Raw genomic sequence first — 6,721 nt, forward strand, 5'->3', positions numbered from 1 at the left:
AGACAGAGGGAGGAAGGTGGGTGAAGGAACTCTGGGTAGAAAGAACCACCTGATGATATTGCAACATGGAAGTCAGAGAAGAAAAAGAAGTTGTCAGGTTCCAGGCAGAAAAGAATTAGGATCTTGACATTCTGTACCCTGGAATCCATGAAATAAAATTTCTGAGTTTAGTTGGAGACTTGTTCATAATTAGTTGTCTTCCTAGGAAGGTTTACGGATAGAGTCTAATGCTCTTTGCTGTGACAGTCCCTGTGAGCTGTGTGACTGTTGGGACTCTTACTCCAATGTGATATAATGTCCATTATGGTCTCTTTTCTTTTAATGATTTTAACCATAATTGTGATACCTTGGGTAAGTTAGCAAAAAGAATGTTAATGTATTCTTTCATTGAGCAAGTGCTACTTTCATACAAATGCTGAAAGATGGACTTGTCCCTAAAGCTTTCCAGCCACCACAGGCAATGAGGTGGTGATCTCAGCATGCCCTATGGCTATTTTTCAACATGATCAAGTCACATTGATCTCGGTTTCTTCTATTGTCTATGGATAAAAGAAGGCTGGAATATGTATTCATTTCCTAAATATGTTATCAAAAAGCACTACCATTGGGTTGCTGAAATAATACAACTGCATTCTCTCATGGTTCTAGAGGCCAGAAGGACAACACCAAGAAGCTTGTAGGGTTGGTGTTTTTCTAACACTCAGTAGAGAAGGATTTGCTTCAGGCTTTGGGCTATAGATGATTATCATCTTCCATTTTCTATCTATGAATACCTATCACTGTATCCAGTGTGCCCCTTAACCTAAGGCCACTAATCATATTGGACTACAACTTATGGCAAGGACTTCACTTTAATTTGATTAATTAATACCAAGGCATGAGGTCTATGGGGACTCTGTCTCTGAATAAGATCACATTCTGAGATCCTCAGGGTTAAGACACCATTATTAACTTGTGGGGTAAGGTACAAATTTTAGCATAACCAAATACCTATCTTTGTGCTACCTGTAGAGAAGGCTATGATGATTCGGACTCTGGCAGGCAGGAAGTGGTGCTGAAGCCCAGTGGTTATCTCTCAGTCCTAAATCTACCTCTTATTGACTTGGGTTTAGACCCCTTTACTTCCGTGAACTCTCAAACAGACAGGGAAATGGAACAGGGATAAATATCTAATTTATACTGGCAAAAAGAGCCAATTATAGCAAACTATAGTTCTAGCATATTCTCAATACTACTGTATGACACTAAAATTCATATTATATAATGGATATTAAATGCTTGAAGAATGAATTTATGCACAAAAAGTGCTAAGGGAACTAGAATGTTCTAGAAAGGCCAACAACATGTTTTAGGGTTCATAAGATATTTTCACACCCATGGAATTACCCACTTTGATGAATACTATTTTTTAGATGAGGACAGCAAAGCTTTTGAGGGGGCTGTGGAGCCATAGGCCCTTAGCATCTTTCAGGATTCCTTGAAAGGTTGGGGTTTCCCTCTGTCTCTTTCTCCCCTACCTTCTTTCTTTTGTCATTCTGAGGTTTTTCAGTCCACATACTACAAAACAAATAACTCCAACGAGAAGCTGTCCAAAGGAATTTAGACCATCTTTGCATTCTTTGCTGAATAATTTAAACCATCATTGCACACCTAGGCTTGAATCAGTTTCCTAAATGCCTTCATGCTCTGGAAGCTGAGGAGTTTGGCTCTGTGGGGGCCTTTCTGTTTCTTTTCAAACCTAAAGCAATGGACTTGAAAATCTAAATCCAAAAGCTAACAAAGGCCTTATTAATTGTGGCTTCTTTATAAACAGTTTTTTTCCCTGAATCTTTCCCTCCCTTTCTCTAGGCAACCCTTGCATAAAAATATCCATTCGCCAACTGTTCACCAACTGTTCCTCCTCTTCCTGGCATACCTTGTGCAGCATTCAAAGCTGCCAGAGAACATGTTTGCTGCAGCACTCCACACTCCTCGGGCTTACTGCCACAAGGCCCTGCCACAGGGAATGCATGTGGAAGGGGAGGGGGTTGTCTGGCAGGGGAAGTCTGGGCTGAGACCAGGAAGGTAATGGGTGGGTACATCACAGCTTTAGGGTCATTGATACCTAGCTTGAAGTTCTGTCTTATCCTAGCTGTGTGCCTTTGCTCAACATATTTCACTTTCTGAGCTTGAATTTCCTGTCATATAAGAGACAGACAAGAACTCTAACAGAGAGAGAGAGAGAGAGAGAGAGAGAGAGAGAGAGAGAGAGAGAGAGAGAGAGAGAGAGAGAGAGAGAATGAGCTCATGTGTGTGCTGGCCCTGACTGGGTGCACAGCACAGATTGGCACACCAAGCTTTCCACTTTCTTAAATGAACCCATAGTCCAGAAAGAGGGAAAAACAAAGTCACAAACAGAGAAATTCAACAGTGCAAAATATGAAGAAATACAGAAGTGTAAAAGACAGAACATTCAAACTCTGCTTTCAGCTTTTGGAAACATATGATGCATTACTGATAAGGATAGGCACCCTGTTTCACAATAGAACACTTGACTTTGTCCTTCCTGTCTCATAATTTTGATAGTGTGTTGACCAACCTTGACCTTGTCTCTTTCCTATCTCCATTCTACTTTCTGGTAATCATCTTTCTAGTCTCTGTCTGTGTGGTAAACATTAGAGACAATAGCTATGGTAACTGCTCTGACTTAATCATTATACAACCTGTGGGCATATAGACACATCACATTATATCCCATAAATATGTACGAGTTAAATTTTTAAGGGAAATTAACACGGCACAGTATCCATTGACTTAGAGAGAGGAGAGAGATGGATGTGGTAGATTTTAGATAGGGAGCCCCTTGAGGACTGGTTAGGAAGCCTAGTTCTAGATGACCTCTGCCTTGCGATATATGGGCAATTCCTTCACTTAATGTAAATCTTTCTCAAGAGCTGTCTGTGACCTCAGGCTGTATGAACAAACTCCAGGCTGGACCTTTGGGAGCTCCAGGGGATCCAGAGTCTCAGGTGTGCAAACAGATATCATTGTGCTCACAGATAAGAAGTTCAACATAGGTGAACTGGCAACAATCCAGGTAAAAGTGTGTGTGTGTGTGTATGTGTTTGTGTGTGTGCACATGCATGTGTGCATGCGTATAATGTCCATGTATGTATATTTTGATGTTTATATAGATAGCCTTCCACATCTGCAGGTTCTGTATTCACATATTTGATCATCCATTATTTTATACAGACTTTTTTTTGCTACTTTCCCTAAATTCATGTTATATAATGAATATTTATTAGAATGAAGATTTTATTAAGCATTAGAAATAATTAGATATAATCAAAGGTATATAGAGGATGTACATAGGTTCTTTGTATGCCCCAAATATGAGAGACTTAAAGCATCCATGTTTTAGTATTTGAAGGGCCTCTAGAACCAATCTTCTACAGATACAAATGAGGAATTTTATACACAAGGCAGTATATCAAGATTTTGTCTGTCTTCCTTTGCTGAAGATGGGTCCACAGGCAGAAAAAGAAGAAAAATCACAAAAAGGGAAATTCACCATCAAACACCCTCTTGTACACATAATAGTTTTTGGAAAGTGCTATGGAAAATCTTCACCCCCTGAATATATTTTTAATGTGACTTTGGACCCATAGGCTTCCTGTCGCTATGACTCACCCATTCCAGCATCTTCTCTAACCAAAGGATTCCTTCCCCTCCCACCACACTGAGACATTGGAAAACCAAGTATGTTCAAGAGCCACTTCTGCAAACCTCCACAGGCCCCGCAGATTCAATACAGTTTATATGAGAATGAGCATGTCAAAGTTCCATAACGAACAGTACTCAGGCATGAAAGATGTGTTTGCTATTAAAGCTGGGTGCACAGGATGCGAGAGTCCATAGGACTTGAATTTAAATCTACATACTGACAGCCGCAATTTGCTGTGTCCTCTCAGAAAGTGGCTTAAAAATTATCTAGATGATTACAAGCCACTTACTATTCTTGAGTGGGATCTTCACAGTACTGGCCTACAGTTGTGTTAAGAGCACTGAATGTGTATCTAGAGATGGGTTATCACTGCACCTGCCTGGACTCTGATGATTCCTAGTAAATGTTAGTCATTATGATGATGATTATTCTGATTCTTCAAGGGCAGGTACAAACTTTGTTGGATCATTACATAGTGGCTGGGTGCTGAATAGAGTGACCTTCAGAGGTCTGAGAGTCTGGGAACCAAATAGATACTGATGTGATTATCACACACAGCCAGGTAGACATGAGTCTTGAAGGAAAAGATTCAGGTGACATGAATGTACACTCCAAGTAAGTCATGCAGGAAAGGCCCAGTGGGCCTCTCTGAAGAGATGTCATGAAGCCACCTGGATGCCCTTCTCTGTGAGGATTATGGGTTAGAGTGTGAATGTCACCAAGCAGCCTCCTTCTTATTTTTCTCCTGCACATTTGCTAACTTCTTGAAGGCTGAACTCTTATTCCCAGACTCTGTTCCACACTTAGCACTTAGTAGGCACTGAACCATTTGTTATTAAATAATGTTTACTGCCATTCAAAAAAGACATTTGTCAGGATCCTTCAACCTCTAAGATATTCTGTCTACTTCATCTGGCATCAATCCTGAATATTCTACAGTCCAGGCTGCCACCCACACCGCTGCCCACTCTCCCTTTCCTCCCCGCCCCTTTTATGATCCCATGGGAAGAAGCACTGCAATTCCGCATTAGCCTCAGGGCAGCACTCAGCTCAGTTGCTCAGCCTCCAAACTCCTATCGCATTACATTTAATACATGTGTGTAATGAATGCCACACACTTTTGGCAGTGCTTCTATGCACCATGTCATTATAAGCCGTATTGACAGCAAACAAGTCGCATACTCTCCCTGTGAACACTACAGGAAAAAAAGAACATGTAATTTTGTTGTTGTTTGTGCATTTTTTTCCAAGTCACATTGGATACCATTTGCTTTTCATTAGAAATATCATGCTGACAGTAAAATCACACATCTCCTCCAAGCAAAGGAGACAACAGGCTGTCTGGATCTTCTGGGAAAGGGAGAGCAGTGGTATGGCCTTTGGGGAGGGGACAGGGGGCAGGGGATAGAAGAGATGAATTCTGGGACTCTGGTGCCTCATAGAACTGACGCCCCCTTGCCCTATAGGGTCTTCTGGTGTGGCTGTGCTCCTCCAATTTCACTCCACTTTGAGACTGCTGGTTTCATTTGTTTGTTTATTAAATTGTCCATTTCTTCATTCATTTGTCCAGCAACATGCTTCTAATCACTGCATGCTCTTCCCGGAATTAACTGAGACGAGGCCTTAGAATGTTACAATACAGTGAGATTGCATGATAGGCATCTGCTAATTTAATTTTTGCAGAAACCCTTTGAGACTGGTGCTATTGATTCTGTTTCACAGCTTTCATAACTGCGCATGTGCAACCTAAAATGACTTGCTTACAGTTACTAAGAAAACGATCCAGATTTGAAACTATTCTCATCCTGTCATAGGAAGTGAACAGGTGACTATTTACCATGCTGATGGAGCCAGGCACTGCCCAGCCTTCTAGTTTTGATGCTGTAACTTAGATTTGTAACCATGATCTTCTTAGCCCCTCTCTGACTTCCTCCTAAGCTGAAAGTTCTGCTCTGTCTTCTCAAAGGTCAAACACTTTAAGTAGTTTAACTCCACTCTCCTTAACTCAAGATGATAGTTCTGGGCTGGGGATATAAGTCAATGGCAGTGTTTGCCTAGTGTCTGAAAACCCTGAATTCAACTCCTAGCATCACAAGATAATAGTGAATGATAAAGAGATGATAGCAAATATTTCAGAACTGGTGAAACTATATGAAGTAGATATGTAAGACGATTGTTTCTGGGATACAGTAAACTTTTCATAAAGATCATTATCTTGAGTTGTATTATTCTCTGCCACAAGGACTCAGATGACATTAGTGGGGGATGTTGTTGAGGAAGAAAGAATGTAATACCCACACTATGAAAGTCCCTAAAAAGCTGTAAGCCCTCTCCAGCTGTGCCCTGTAGATTGATGATAAACAAAGGGAAAATCCCAGTCTTGTTCTGAGTTTACAAACTTCAGGAGAGAGAGATTGGTTTAAGGGATAGCTGCAATGAAGCAGACCAAATGGAAATGGTAAATGAACTACTATATAGAAGATGGCTGGCGCTCATCATATATATTGAGGCAAATGATTTCTTTGTCTTTCTGAGATTACGTGCTTTTATCTTTAAATAGGAGGAGAGGAAGATAAAATCTGATAAATTCCTATAATAACTCAATGAGCTAATGTAAATAAAAAAAGAATTGGCACCTTGCCTTGCTCCCAAGTACTCCTCAGTAATTGCTTATTCACTGCACAAATCTATTGATATTATAATAGAGTAACACACAGAACACCACAGTGTTAGATAAAGTAATGAGCAAGGGAGGAGGTGCGCTGCTCATTAAAGCTTGTTTTGATCAGCTACCTTGAAGGGATTGTGACAAATTAAATATGGCTAACCTTCACAACTTCTTTCTTGAATCTGAGGTAAGCTTCTTACTTATTTTGACCATGAGAATGTAGTAATTGGTATCTTGTGAGCTTCTGGAGACTTGACCCCAGGAGGTGGGATGTCACCCTACCACAACATGTAAAGAAGACAATGATTCCTACAGGAAAGGTGATGACACAGACAGAATAGAGGCCC

The 6,721-nt window shown here is 40.6% G+C and overlaps 1 protein-coding gene and 1 pseudogene across 1 annotated transcript in view; both read right to left on the minus strand.

Moving 5' to 3' along the window:
• Positions 1-6,721, minus strand: part of Dab1 (DAB adaptor protein 1) — a 1,070,329-nt gene that overhangs the window by 824,845 nt on the left and 238,763 nt on the right. The gene's annotated exons all lie outside the window — the stretch shown is intronic.
• Positions 1-6,721, minus strand: part of LOC114637584 — a 75,959-nt pseudogene that overhangs the window by 57,765 nt on the left and 11,473 nt on the right.

Source organism: Grammomys surdaster, unplaced genomic scaffold, assembly GCF_004785775.1.
Source record: "Grammomys surdaster isolate TR1022 unplaced genomic scaffold, NIH_TR_1.0 100, whole genome shotgun sequence".
NCBI classification, from domain to species: domain Eukaryota; kingdom Metazoa; phylum Chordata; class Mammalia; order Rodentia; family Muridae; genus Grammomys; species Grammomys surdaster.